This window comes from Petaurus breviceps, unplaced genomic scaffold (genome assembly GCF_028583685.1).
Source record: "Petaurus breviceps papuanus isolate PSGF00001 unplaced genomic scaffold, PetGlider_PUasm1.0 90775, whole genome shotgun sequence".
Classification (NCBI taxonomy): domain Eukaryota; kingdom Metazoa; phylum Chordata; class Mammalia; order Diprotodontia; family Petauridae; genus Petaurus; species Petaurus breviceps.
This window is the reverse complement of record NW_027187342.1, coordinates 12,835,433-12,851,066: the sequence shown is the minus strand read 5'-3', so window position 1 is coordinate 12,851,066 and position 15,634 is coordinate 12,835,433. Positions and strand designations below refer to the sequence as shown.

Sequence of the window (15,634 nt, the reverse complement as noted above, 5' to 3'; positions counted from 1 at the left end):
GGCAGATTCCCCTGTCGCCTCCCATGGGCCTCCCCGCCCCGCCCCAACTCCATGCCGAAGTGCTCCTTTCTGCCAGATGTTCTACGTTCTTCAACCTCAAATGAAAGCCACCTCCAAATACGCGAGATTCCACAGAGCTGCTTTCTCCTATGGTGATCTTCAACTTCCTCCGAAAAGAGTTTGGTAAATAAAGAAAAAGCCCCCCTCCCCTCACTGAAACTTTTCATTAAGCCCATTCTGCCACCAAGAGGTAGTGAGAAAAGCAAAGTAAATTAAATTAGTGGGTTTATGTATATGTGTATATGTGTGTGTGTTTACGTATGTTTTCTGGCAAAAGTTTTTACTAACTTGGCAAATAGCTACTTCATTAGGTGGGGGTTAAAGGCCAACACCTCCACCCCATTACCACCACCATCATTTTCACCAAGTGCACATCCTGATCATGTTGCACGAATTCTAGACCTAGGGTTTTAACTCATTGTCCAACATATGACTATGATGATATAAACACGATATACTGAACATTTGAGGGATGGGGGAAAGGGAAAGCTTAATATATGCCAGGTGTTTTATGAATGTCTCATGATCTTCACAACTATTCTGTTGATGTAGGTGCTATTATTCTCATTTTACTTGTTGAGGAACCTTGAGGCAGGAAGAGGTTAAGTAACTTTCCCAGGACTACAAAGCTAGTGTCTGAGGTGGGATTTGAACTCAGATATTCCTGAATTCCAGCCCAGAGCTGCGTCCACTGTCCCACTGGATGCCTCCATAGAGAAAATGGATGTGTAACTACTGGCACATGGACAACACCTGCTCCAAGAAACGTCCTATATCAGGGCTGGTGATGCCTTCTCTGTGAAACTTATATTGTCATAGAGGATTGTCTAGGGAGGTCAGGTTTTGAATCCAGGTCTTTCCAGCTACACGATGCTATATGCTACCTCTAGAACATTTGAAAATTGCACAAATGGTTTTAAATTGCTATAAATAAATATTCTTGCTTTTGCTGCTCCGTTATTTGGTTTATCTTTGTACTGCACTTAATAGAAATGAACAGATCTATGTGAGCATAATGATGAATCATTATATACAATACATTGGGTTCATCTGTTGTTCCCAGCACTACCTTAAAGCAGAGACTTGAATGGAAGCATCCTACGATGAAGATTGAACAGTTCCAAAGAGCAATTAGATAAGAATGTCTGGCTCTAGCATTATAGTTTATATGGGCTTTGCTGAGGTCAACTGTTCTAACTTGAGAGTGAACATATAGACAAGCAAAAAGGCCTCCCCATTGCAACCGGTTTTGTCCATTATCCTGCTCATAGATAAGATTTCAGCAGGAGGCAATGGAAGGAGACATAGATTTGGAGTCAGAGGATAGATTTGATCTTGGCTCTGTAACTTATTACCTGTTACCTGTTAAGTTACTTAATCACTCTGGACCTCAGTTTCTTCATTTGTAAAATGAATAGATTGAACTAGTTAACCTCCAAGGTTCCTTCCAGCTCTAAATTTTAACATTTCAGTATCTTGAAAATTACACTTAAACATTGAATATTTAATTTAGAAAACTAGGTAGTAGAATGAATAGGATTGTTGTTTGTCCTTTCTTGAAGAGGATCCTGACATCAGGGAGGTTAATGCTATGACATACAAATGAATTGGATTTAAGTGAGGGAAGGCTGCACAAAGTCATCAGCCTCACTTTCTCTTCTGGAACCATTTAGGTCCAGTGGCCAGGTATAGATAAGACAACTGAAGGTGGTCCAGGATTCAGTGGGAGACCTAGGCCTTTTCAGACTAAGGTCTTTAACAGCTTCAGCTTTCAGCTGGAGCAACACCCATTTAGTGATTAAGGCTATTAAGCCTTATTAAAGAATTGAGGCAGAGAATAGGATAGAGCACTAGACTTGGAGTCAGAGCAGACCTGTGTTCAAATCCAGCCTCAGACTCTTACTAGCTGTGTGTCTCTGGACAAGTCACTTAAACTCTGTTTTCCTTAATCCACTGGAGAAGGAAAGAACAAACCACTCCCAATATTTTTGCCAAGAAAGCCCCATGGACAGTATGGTCCACAGGGTCACAAAGAGTTGGACATAACTGAACAACAAAAAGCTGATCCTATGTGTTTATATGTATGTATGTGTAGAGAGGCATATGCAATATATACATCTATGTGAGTATTGTGTGTATGTTTATAATTATATATGTAGATAGTGTCGTAAAGCTTGTCGAAATTAACGTGAAGAACAAGATGCTCTGTGCCTCAATAGGTTTATCAAATGAGTGTCAGGCTCAATCAAGGGTATATACTAGGTAGAAATAAGTTCTTAAATAATTTAAAAGTGAATTACTTGAGTCATTGAATGAAGCTTTGAAGCATTGAATGATGCTTCATAGGAAATGTCTTGTGGTTGGTGGAAGTGAATCAGTCATCTTCAGTGGGGCTTGGCTAAAACAGCAAACCAGGTCAGAATCTGACCTTCCAATAACTGACCAGACTGATAGTGGAACTGATGAGGTATGGGCTCTGGGAGCCCCCTTGACCTCTCCTTGAGTCCTTGAGGTATAGGCTCTTGAACTCTGATTAAATAGTCTCATTTGATGAGGCATTTGCATGAGGAAATAATAAGCCTTACATTGTGGCTGAGCCCAAGCCTCTGTTACTAGACTTCCCACCCTTGAGCCTATCAAAGGGTCAATCCATCCTTGAACTGGCCTAGCCCACCATTGTTTGTGGTCTCCAGGTGACCTTCTGAAACTTCCCACCCTTAATCAGTCATTGACCTCATTAACTCCTCGGAAGACTCTCCCCAAACTCCTCCCCTAGACCACCCCTAGATTCCTCCCACAACTTTATGTACATAAGACCCCATCCTGTCTTCATGTTTGTGAGAGCACCATAAAATGACCTAGCACAAACTTATTCTGTGTCTAATGCAAGCAAACTTTTAATAAACTTTATTTGGCTGAGAGAAGACTTGAGTCAAATTCATTTGGCAGGACCCGGCATGTTGGTATTTTGGGGTCTCCAGAGCAACCCTAACCCTCTTTATTGATAATCTCTTCAGAACAACTACAGCTAAGCACCAGAGAGGGAATCACTTGAGGAATGGTTAAGGAGGAATCTCTGCCTTCTTTCCCCTTTCCTTGATCAGAGGAAAACTTTGTGACTTTGGAAAGGTTTGGAAGATTTGAACATCTATGTTGGTAGTAACATTCCTAGAACAGCAGTGACTGATGGCAGTATCTGCATCAGGAGCCAAGGAAGAACTAGAGAACACTGAAAAAAATGCAACAACAGGACTCTACTAGGGCACCTACCATTAGAGCTCAGCAGAGAAGCACTTATCCCAAAGGGGAAACTTCTTGAGGACTCTATGAAAGGAGAAAAGGACTTCCAAATATCAAGAGCTGTGAGTTAACTCTGCCTCATGTTCTCCAAGCTTGAACCCACCCTCCCCAGGGACTTGTGTATGCTAGAGGAGAGTGTGCCCCAAACTTGAGGGGGAGGGAAATTATTTCTGTCCAGATCTTCCTTGCTCTATCTACTTAGTAAATACTTCTTTCTAAAAGCTAATTAAGTCTGACTAATAATCAAAGAGGAGCATATCAGATGAGGGTTTGTGAGTGACACTACTAGAAAATTATCCCCTAACCCTGTAAGTTTATTCCTAAAACCCTGAGGGGAGGAATAATTAGCTGTTTTCTAGGGAACTAACTTGTCAGTGTAAATAAGGATTGGGGAAGTGTGCTCAGAGGTGGTGCTACATATCTATATCTCTGTATATAATTTGTATATGTTTACATATATTCATATGCTCATATGTTTATACTAGGGTTTGTATTGCCCAAGTAGTGAGAATATGTCAACTTGGGTTGTCTGAATACTACTTATGGGTAGCATGATTTGATGGATCTGGAATTTTGCCCACCCTTTTCCTATGGAAATTTTAGCTTCTGCCTGGAGGGGAAAAGAAAATTAGTGCCATAGGCTAATCATTCTTTTCTCCTTAGATAAGGAGTATCAGGCTAGATTTATACCTATTTTCTCCCTTAAATATTGTTAGTCTAGGGGAAGGATATCCTTAGTTCAAGATTCTAGGTCACTATTCCTTAAAGAAGGGTGGGCCCCTTATTTATATTTGAAGGCTTGAATCTATCCCACTAAAAACTAGTTACACAAAAGGCCATCACAAATAGTGAATAGTGAGTAAACCCATTTATTTAAGCAGAAAGCAAACAGAAATCAGATTAGAATATACCAGACAATACACAGAGTGAATTAGTTCTTCCACTGAAAGCAAGCTATCTCAGCTCAACCAAGAGAGGCTTTGATCTCAGCCAAAAGGAAATTCCTCAAAGTTTCTAGGGAGGTATGCTGGAAATCATGGGCATGTTGAAGGAGCTGGCTTTCTCCTACATGTCTGTTCTCTCTTTCTCTCTGAGGGTCTATTCCTGTGGTGTGTCTGGAACTGTGAATGTACTCTCTTGAAGCAAAAAGGAAAAGAGGTCCCTTTTCTCCCAAGCTTTTACACTAACTGCCCTTCTTGCAGGACTGTAATGTTAGTTATCAAGCTCTCCACCAATGAGGAGAGTCTTATGTGAATTTTCTGGGCTTAAGATCTGGGTGGTATTCATAATATATATACATGCATACACACATATATAGCAAATGTATATACATATGTATATACATATACAGTTATCTTTTTTTTGCTTGGCACATTTTATGAGTGTCTATAGCCCATAGCAACTGCCAACTGTAGGTAAGTAAAAAAAAAAATTACTATGGTAACTATGGTAAGCAATACAAATATGCTTTACTTTATGTAATATGTTTTAGAAAACCTATGTGTAAATATATCTAAAAATTTAGTAATTTGAGTCATTTTAAATACATGCAGTAGTTGTTTGCTTTTTAAAGGAGGCCTGTGGTAAAACTTTTTATGAATCAAAGAATCTGTTCAAAAATTAATAATTACTTCTAATTTATCTGTTTTGTAAATCCAGATTTCAAATGCAGAGTTTATGGTCACTGAACGAACTATGACCACCCTTTACTTATCCAAGCAAAAGGGAAATTAGGATGGCAGAAATAAATCTAAAATTGACTCAAAAATATTTTGTTAGGCATTAACTTTTTTTTAAGGGCAATTGGGGTTAAGTGACTTTCCCAAGGTCACACAGCTAGTTTTTGTGTTAAGTGTCTGAGGCCAGATCCGAACCCAGGTCTTCCTGACTCCAGGGCCGGTGTTCTATTCACTGTGCCACCTAGCCACCCAGGCATTAACTTTAATATTTTCCCTTATCAAACTATCATAGTAGTTATAAACAAAAAAGAAAAATATCTGATTTGGTTTTACTTTGTCTGCCCCTTCCATTTTAACTTATGGCAATTTATGGCAAACATACACCCACACCTATGTCCCACATAAACAAACAAAAAACTAGAATTGATGAGGAGATAAGAGATGAAAGAGAGCTAGATACACGCAAACTGGGTAATCAGCACTGAATAATTCATTTGATTATAGAGTACTGTATACTGTAGTTTATTAAAAATACCCTAGTGGCCAAAGAGTTAATGCATTTCCTGAGTGTGAACAGTTGACTTCTTATGGGGTAGATCAGGCCCCATGCCAAGTTTCTCTTTATATCTTGATTGATAACTTGCTATTTTTACAACATAATATTCCATTCCACAACAATAAAGCATTTCCTACTATGTTTTGTCTAACATAAAATTAAGTCAGATGTAGTACAGTGAATAGATTTTGTATACATGTGAAAATATCCAGAAAAAAATGTACAACATCAAATGATTTTTCTGTTTCTAAGGAGGTTTACTTAAAAATTATTGGAAATTTTTGAATTTTAGATAAATCTTTTCTTTTTGTGTAGTTTTTCAAAATGTATAAAGATCCTTTAAATTTCCTGTATATATGTGTGTGTGTGTATGCATGCATATATGCATGTGTGTGTATCTATATCTTTACTATATATTAGGGACTTAGCTTTATATTTCTACTTGCAGTAAAAGCCTTTCTCACGATTCATGCTGAAGGATTCATTAAGGAAAGCAATGTTCTATAGTGACCACAGTGTTCTGTGATGTCCACAATAGAGTTCAAGTGAGCATAAAGATTCCCAATCTGATTTCAGTGATAAGAATAGAGGAATATATGTATATATGAAGTCTTAGGAGCAAATCATTCTGCAAGTGCCTTCCTCTCATCTCTTTCATTTTATTTATAGGATAATTTGCCTAGGTCTTTTAAGGCTATGAAGAGTTCATTCATTTGAACCTAAAATAATAGCTAATATTTATATAGCATTTTAAGATTTGCAGAGCATTCTGATTATCTTAATTGAATCTCACATCAACCTTGTGAGGTAGGTACTATTATTACACATAATTCACTTATGAAAAAACTGAAGCTGACTGAGGTTAAATGACTGCCCGGGTTTATATAGCTAGTAAATGTCTGAATCAGGATCGAAATTCAAGTCTTATTTGCCTCTAAATTCAGTGCTATATTCATTATATCACCTAGCTTCCTTACAAGTAACATCTACCATAAAAGTTGGTATCTCTCCATTGATTAAAGGAACTTCCATGTAAATAAATTTCTGGATTTTTGGCAAGGTATTTATCAAAGTCTTAACCAGGATGGTGAAAGGCCTGAAGATCACTTTTGTCTTTGAACCCAAGTGCCTTGAACAGTACCTGGCACATGATAAGCACTTAATAAATGTTTGTTAATGGATTAAACTGATTGATCATGAATTATGTTAAGGGTCTAAACAAGTTAGTCTGAAAAAGATTTAGGGATTAGGAATGATAGCTATCTTGAATGAATGAGTGAATGCCACAGATATGTACCAGTGGGACAGATAACTATGAATACAAAATAACCTGTAGGTAGGTGGCCTCTTGTCTGTTACATGTAATAGGACAACTCCACAGACAAACCAGGGCTATAAACTTCATGGCCTTGGTAGATCAGTCAGTTATATCTCAGATTCTTCATCTAGAGTTATGAACCAGGCAATGGCATGTCATAGCCATACTTACTGAACACTCCTACTGCTAGATAAAGCCTGTTAGCATTAATTTAGTAGTTAAAACATACAGATAAATTAGGTAAATAAAAGCATGGTAATATCAAGAAGCATTAGCCAAAGGTGTCAGTTAAGAATTGCAATTATTTCCCAGCTATAAACCTTCCCACCAAGGCCAAACTGCTCTCCTGATGAGTCTTTTTCAATTCTATCAATCTCCTGAGCAGTGGGACAGTCAACTCATAAGTGCAGTAATTTACCATAAATCTCTCATCTTACCAGTAAATGAGGAATAGGACGCAAACAAGTTGCCAAACAGGAAGCAGAAGAGAGAGGTGGTGCTCTCAGTGATTCTCTTGATGGACACTGCATGGGCAAACAGGGCAACAGGATTGCCGGTTCCAGATTCCCACAGCTCTAAATTCATAGAAACTTCACTGTGCATTAGTCTTGTTTGTGTACCTGTCATATTCTGGAAGTTCTAGAGCTGAAAAGGGATTCCACTTAAATATTCCAAAGGCTAACCCCATTCAGGACATTGAAGGCCATAATCTTAATGCCATTAAGCAGGAAGGTACATCATGTGCTATAATTTCAGCCACAGTTTTTTTTCCTTCTCTGTCCATGTGCTTCTATAGCATAATACTATCACATTCTAGAAGTCTGCCAATATAATCTTAGTCCACACTGAGGAAGTGTCATCCATTGCTCCTTCTGGGGCTGGCTTTGGCTGGGAAGTGTATCTGCTTGTAGGCAAGCTGCCTATCTTAGCTCTTACTATGTTTTGTTTTGCTTTCAAAATGCTTTTAAAAATTGTAATTCAAGTAACAGCTAAAGATTTCAAAATGACTTGTGTTCTAATTTGGATAACACATAATTACTACAAACTTGGTGATGAGATACTGGCTCTGGGAACCCCCTTGAACTCTGATTGATAAGGCATTTGAGGCCATAAGCCTTTCTTTGTGGCTCTCCCAGACCTTGGTTACTAGCCTAGCTCTCCTTTGTCCAGCTACTTCCCACCCTTGATCCTCCCAAAATATTTATACACCCTTAAACTAGCCTAGCCCTCCATTGTCTCATCTCCAGGTAGCCTCCAACTACCTCCCACCCTTAATCTCTCATCACTGGAGGCTGATCTCATTTGACATCTCATGAAGATCCTCCCCTAGACCACCCCTATTTTCCTCCCACAACCTTTCTGTATATAAGACCCCATCTTGCCTCCATCAGCACCAGAGAATTATCTAGCATAGACTTATTCTGTGTCAGATGATTCTGGCCCGCTTGTCCAGTGCAAGCAACATAGATACCTAGGCCCCTTAAGAGTCTACCCATTAAGGCGAATCTCTAATAAACTTTGCTTTTACTTTGGCTGAGAAGACTTGAGTTGAATTCATTCAGCAGGGGTCTCAAGCAACCTTAACCCTAAACCTCAACATTAAAATGTTGACCCTTATCAATGGGGGGAGGAAAAAGTTTTAGTTTTTCAGGGCTAGAGTCATGGTAGGAGAGAACGTAATCCAGGTTATGCAATTGCAAATAATGGAATAATAGTTCCAAGAATAATTAATATCCATTTTTATGAATACTGTATTTGGAGTCAGAAGATATATTCAAATTCTGTATGGAATATTTCATTTATCTTTATTTGAGTCCCAAATTCCCAACTTTATTCAACAAATATGTATTAAACTCCTACATTTCTTTTTTTTTCTTTTCAAATGCTTTATTAACTTCTGGTTTACAGCATTCATTTCCACCAGATTTTAGTTACAAATTTTCTCCCCGTTTTTCCCCTACCCACTGCCCCAAAATAGTGGTTCCACAGGATATCCCCTCCTCTAATCTGCTCTCTCCCATATCTTCTCCCATACCTCCATACCCCCCTCAACTTTTCCAGTAGGGCATGGTCAATCTCTATGTCCCAGTGCCTGTATATCTTATTTCCCAGTTACATGTAAAATAGTATTAATAATAGTATATATAATATATATATTTTTTAAACATTTGATTTTAAAACTTTGAATTCCAGATTCATTCCCTTGTCACCCACCCTTACTGGGAAGATAAGCAATTCAGTATAGGTTGTACATGTGTAGCTATGCAAAACATTACCATAGTAGATATATTGTAAAAGACTGACTATATTTCCCTCCCTCCTATCCCACCTCCCACTTGTTGAATTCTCTACTTTGATCCTGTCCCTTTTCAAAAGTGGGTGCTTCCAACTTCCCTCCCTCCCCCCCAGCCTGCCCTCCCTTCCATCATTCCCCCCTCTCATACCCTTCCCCCCTACTCTCCTGTAGGGTGAGATACCCTATTTAGTGTGTATGTCATTCCCTTCCTGAGCCAAATTCAATGAGAATAAGTTTGACCCATTCCCATTTGCCTTCCTGTTCTTCCCCTCCATTATAACTTTGCTTTAACCTGCTTGGATCTGGATTGCAGTCTAGGGTGGAGGTCCGGGTGTGTGCAACCAGCTAGCCAGAGTGTGTGGAGGCTTCAGAGAGGGCACCCAAGTAATATATTCTGTAGCTTTTTCTTTTACTTCTTCTATATGAGATAGTTTACCCTATTCTCTCTCCCCATCTCCTCTCATTATATTCCTCTCTCACCTCTTAATTTCACCTTTTAAGTATCATCCCTTCCTATTAAATTGGTCCTGTGCCCTCTATCTATGTATACCTGTACACATATATACACACATTCACATATGTATTCATATGCCCATATACCCTCATATATAGACATATATATTTCTATTCCCTTCAACTATTTTCATACTGAGAAAAGTTTCATCAGTTACAATGATAGTTTTTCCATGTAGGAATGTAAATAGTTCAACTTCGATAAGTTCCTTATGATTTCTTTTCCCTGTTTACCTTCTCATGCTTCTGTTGCTTCTTGTATCTGTCAAATTTGCTATTCAACTCTGGATTTTTCATCAAGAATACTTGAAAGTCCTCTATTCCACTGAATGACCATATTTTCTCCTGAAACAAAACTGATACTCAGTTTTGCTGGGTAGGTGATTCTAGGTTTTAATCCCAGCTCCTTTGCCCTCCGGAATATCATATTCCAAGCCCTTTGATCCCTTAGTGTAGAAGCTGCCAGATTCTGTGTTATCTTGATTGTGTTTCCACAATATTCACATTATTTCTTCCTGGCTGCTTGTAATAGTCTCTCCTTGATATGGGAATTTTGGAACCTGGCTATAATATTCCTAGGATTTTTCTTTTTGGGATCTTTTTCAGGAGGTGATCAGTGGATTCTTTCAACCTCTATTTTGCCCTCTGGGTCTAAAACATCAGGGCAGTTTTCCTTGAGAATTTCTTGGAAGATGATTTCTAGGTTCTTTCTTTGATCATAGCTTTCAGGTAGTCCAATAATTTTTAAATTATCTCTTCTGTATCTATTTTCCAGGTCAGTGCTTTTTCCAATGAGATATTTCCACATTGCATTTGTTTGGATCTGTTTAACAGCATCTTGATTTCTCATAAAGTCACTAGCTTCTATTTGCTCCAATCTAATTCTAAATGAATGATTCTCAGTGAGCTTTTGAGATTCTTTTTCAAGTCTCTTTTGCCATTTGAGTTAGTCTGTTTTTTAAGGTGTTATTTTCCTCAGTCAGGCTGTTGACTCTCATTTTATAATTTTCTTGCATCATTCTCATTTCTCTTACCAGTTTTTCCTCCACTTCTCTTATTTGCTTCTTAAGGTCCTCTATGGCCTGTAACCAACTCGTATTTTTCTTTGAAGCTTTTGGTGCAGGAGTTCTGACTTCACTGTCTTCCTCCTCTTCCACGCTTTGATCCTTTTTGTTGCCAAAATAGGAGTGTAAAGTTGGGTTGCTCTCTTTATTTTGCTTCCTTTGCCTGCTCATGTTGCCACTCAGTCACTCGACTCCTGGGCTTTTTGCCACAGTAGATCTCTGCCACCAGACAGGGGAGCTTCATCCCAAATGCTGGGGTTTTCTCAGCTGCCAAAGGTATTATTTGGGTGCCCTCTCTGAAGACTCCACATGCTCTGGCAAGCTGGTTGCACACCCCAGGACTTCCACCCTAGACTGCAATCCATATCCAAGCAGGTTAAAGCAAGTGCAATTACCCATCAGACTGGTTGCTTGGTCCCCCTACAGTCTGCAGGCCAGGGGCTGAAGCTGCCACATGGGGGCGGCTGCACAGCCCCAGTGCCTCAGCAGCTTCTCTCCCCGGGGGTAAAGGCCAACTGTACTCCCTACTAATGGATCCCAAAGTCCACACTGTATTGACCTCTCACTTTGTCCTTAGCATCTATGTGTTGATAATTCTTTAAACCACCACAGCTGCTGGTTATCTGAAGTCCCTCCAGCTAGCATCTGGTCACGCCACCATGGGGCTAAGACATCTGGCTCCATGGAGGCTTGGGTCGGCTCCCATAGTGCTGCACTGGCCCATTCTTCCTGGCCTGCTGGGCTGTCCTCAGGGGGAGGTTAGCTTCTCTGTGTCATTTTGTGGGTTCTGTAGCTCCAAAGTTTGTTCAGAGTCCCCTTTTACATGAATTGGGGGAGATGGAAGCCGGAGCTCTGCAGAAGTCCTGTTTCTAGTCCACCATCTTGACCAACTCCTACCTTTTCAAAGGATTGTTGTAAACACAGAGTGTTTGAAAATATATGTAAAATATGGCTCCTTCTCATGGAGCTTATAATTTAAGAGAAAGATAAAGAACAAACTTGAATACAATATTTCATGTGAAGTATACTAGATATTCCATTATACCTGTAAAACAAATTGTGATGTGAGACCCACTTGAGCCAGTCATATCTCTTAAGTGTCAGTTTCTGAATGTGTAAAATGAGGATGAAAATAATTACATTATCAAACTTACAAAGTTGTGTGGAGAGCACTAAACAAACTGCAAAGTGCTACAAAATGTGAATTCTAATTCTTATTGTTATCCAAATATGCCCTACTTGGTTTTTTGCTGTTTCAAAAACCCAGGCTTAAGGCACACACTAATAATAAATTCTACCTATTAAAAAAATTCTCTCAATTTTTGAAGAAATGTGGAGGCTAACAAAGCAAATTGGTTTATTTTTTAAATGTTGGTCCATTAAAATTTTTTAAACACTCAAAACACTAATATTTTTATGAGGACTAAGACCCCCAAAGTTACAAAAAAGTAATGTAGAATATGATTTCAGAATTAAAATTTTTTCACAAGTCATGAGATTGTGGCGTTGATTTGGTTTATGGTTGCTAGGAACCCCAAAATGTCAGGGTACATTGGTGTCTGCCCAAAATGAATCCATGAAATCAAACCCTTCTTCCAGTCCAATAACAAGGTTTTTTTGTAACTCCAAGAGTAGTGAGCAACATTCCTAGTGAACCTGCATCTTAATGGAGATGAGACTGGTTTTTCTATACAAAAAAGACTGTGAAAAGAATGGGATTAAGATGGGATTAAGGAGAAGTAAATTGTCTGGGGTGGGCCAGGTGAAAGGACTATCTGGTAGGCTAATTAGGTGAGCTAGTTGCTTTGGGTAGAGGTGCCCGTGATCTGGGATGCTGAACTGTATGGGAAAATTCAGGGACTGGGTTGATTTCAAAGACATGGTCTTTTCCTTTTAGGGGTCCAGGTCCCATTACCCTATCAACATGGGATTCTTTATATGAAAGGAGGGGTACTTTACAAGTTTGCACCAGGAAGATGAAATGAAATTTTGCAGATTGTGTATTTTGTAGCTCTTGTTTCTCAGGAGCTGCTTAAAAATTTATTTCAAGACTGGAAGAATTCCACTCTGAAATGAACAAATTAGCATCACAAATGCATTAGTAGAAAGACCTCAAAGGGTTCTTTTGTCCATCAGGCAGGATGGCATTTAAACCATTTCAAGACTGATTTGTACATAAATATTTATTGAGTACACCAGAATTAAAATGGAATTTCAGTAAAAAAAAAACACACACAAACACATGGAGGAGGTAGTTAAAGAAGTGAAAAATGACAGGGGAAAACACACACAATACTGGAGGAGGGGGGAGAAATTTAAAATTTTCATTTAGCTCCAAGGCCTTGAGTTGGGAAGAAAGAAAAGAAGCCTGGGTCTGCTAAGGTAAACTGATAGATGGAATCTTAAACAGAAATTTTCATTTTCTAGTGTTATAAAACTGTTACTTTTCAAGTTCCTTCAGATTTTACCTCAGAAACTACTTGTCTTAGAAAAAAAAAAAGCTACTTTGATATTCATGAAGTTTTCCCAGAGAATTGCCATTGACCCTTCTTAGCCAGAGGGTTATTGCAAATTATTACAAATGTTGTAGATTTGATCTAATAATTGCTTTTGATTTGTTCAGGATTTTAAAAATGCTACAGTATTTTACATAAGTTGTTGAATCTCTTTTCTCTCACAGTTTGAAAGTTTCTAACTAGGTTGGCCTGTACCAGCATTCTGAATAGCCATCCCAGTCAGGTGGTCCCCTAAACACAGTAACTTTTCCTTCTTTTTCCAGTTTGACCCTTCCTCCCCATCTGGAAATTTCTCTTTCCTCCTCTCACAAAACATCCTAGACCCTGGACTAGTCTCTTAGAGCAGTCTAGGTGAGGTCTGAGGTAGCAAAAACTAGTGTAGTAATGGAAGAAAGGAGAATATTTCCAACCCTCCTCCCTTTCTCATCCCCGCCTTTTATACCAGAGTCCTCTCATTCCCAGACTTCATAGTTAATATTAATAGTCTAAGATACACAGATATGCATACTTTGATGCATGTTATTACGTGGTAATATTCCCAGGCTAACTCAAATTCTTTATTTTATCTGAAATTAAGATGAATCTAATTGAGTCTTTTGTGTACCTGAAGACCTTATTAGCATTTGTAGGCATTTTTCTTTACATAGTCAAGTGGATTTTTTTTAAGCTTGTGATTCTTCAGTTTCACTCAGTCTGTCTTTAGTTTTCTCTTATTAGGTTTTCTAAAAGCAAACTCACCATCCTGGTGTCCTGATCTGGACCTCCAAATGCATTTTCCCATAGAAACTTTGTGACACAGAATGCTTAGATAAGACTTGTTGGCTGGCCTGAGGACCTAACCTATATGTATAACTTTGTTACAATGGGAAAATGTGTTCCTAGTTAGAAATAACCAACTTTAAAAGATTGTGGATTGCCTGCATAAATATCTCTTTAGGTCTGTTAGTTGAATCTGCATGTCTAGTTGCATGGATAAATATTATGTTTTCTGAATTTGCATTTCTGGGTTTTTTTTTTTAATTTTAAATTTTAAGTTTTCAAAATTGAGTTCCACAAGGTTTTGAGTTTTAAATTTTCTTCTCATTTGCCTCCTCCCCTCTCTCTAAGACAGCATGCAGTTTGATATAGGTTCTGCATATACACTCAAATTAAATATATTTTCACATTCGTCATGTTGTAAAGAAAAATTATAATCAATAGAATGAACCACAAGAAAGAAACAAAAGAAAACAAAGAGACCAAATAGTATGCTTCCACTTGCTTTCAGACTCCAAAATTCTTTTTCTGAATGTAGATTTCGTTTTCCATCATGAGCCTTTTGAAGTTGTCTTAGATCCTTGTATTGCTTAGAAAAGTCTATCAAAGTTAGTTATCACACAATGTGGCTGTAGCTGTGTACAATGTTCTCCTGGTTCTGTTCACCTCACTCAGCATCAGTTCATATAAATCTTTCCATGTTTTTCTGAAGTCTGCCTGCTATTCATTTCTTATAGCACAATAGTATTCCATTACATTCATATACCACAACTTGTTTGGCCATTCTCCAACTGATGAGCATCCCCTCACTTTCCAATTCTTTGCCACCACAAAAGAGCTGCTATAAATACTTTTTGTATCTGTGGGTCCTTTTGCCATTTGTGTGATCTCTTTGGGGTACTGCCCTACAAGTGGTTTTGCTGGCTCAAAGGTATGCACATTTTTATAGCCCTTTGGGCATAATTCCAAATTGGTCTCCAAAATGGTTGGACTTGCATTTATGATGAAATGAACTTGTATTTCTGGTTCTATGTTGTGGGCAATTTTATTTTCTGCTGTATATTTGTTGCTGGTTTCTTCCATAAATTGAGGTTTTCTATTATATTTCCATATTGGTAATGACCTTTGTTATTTCCTCCACATCTTTTGTTTACGTATTTAAAGCATCTTTTTATTCTATCCACAATTTCTCCTGTTTTTATTTAATTCAGGCTCTTTTGAAAAACTTGTTCTTCATGAAGAAATATGCTATCTCCAGAGAGAGAACTGATGAACTCTAAATACAGATTGAAGTATACCTTTTTAGACTTTATTTTTATTGTTTTATTTTGTTTTTATTTTCTTTTGCAATATGACTAATATGGAAAAAACAAAAAGTTGGTTAAACTTTAAATGTCTCATTTAGTGTTTAAGGAAATCTCTCAAAATACCTTGGGTTTCTTTTCACATCTTCATACTTCCAGTATTTTAGGTGACTCAGGTGCTCTGTAGTATTTTTTTTTTTATTGAATTGTTGCTTTTCTTTCCTGTTTATTAAAAAAAATTTTTTTCCTTGTTTTTGTGTTTTCAGCTACTT

General features: G+C 38.1%; 1 protein-coding gene across 5 annotated transcripts in view; it reads left to right on the top strand.

The window, feature by feature from the left end:
• The window catches only part of LOC138146881 (immunoglobulin-binding protein 1-like), an 89,270-nt gene that overhangs the window by 279 nt on the left and 73,357 nt on the right, over positions 1-15,634 (top strand). For 4 of the 5 annotated variants that reach the window (XM_069069029.1, XM_069069030.1, XM_069069031.1 and 1 more), the window contains exon 1: positions 7-183. The exons of the other annotated variant lie outside the window; for it this stretch is intronic. The gene's annotated coding sequence lies outside the window, so the exon portion shown is untranslated. Of the gene's footprint in view, positions 1-6; positions 184-15,634 lie in introns of those variants that run through there. 5 annotated transcript variants of the gene reach the window in all.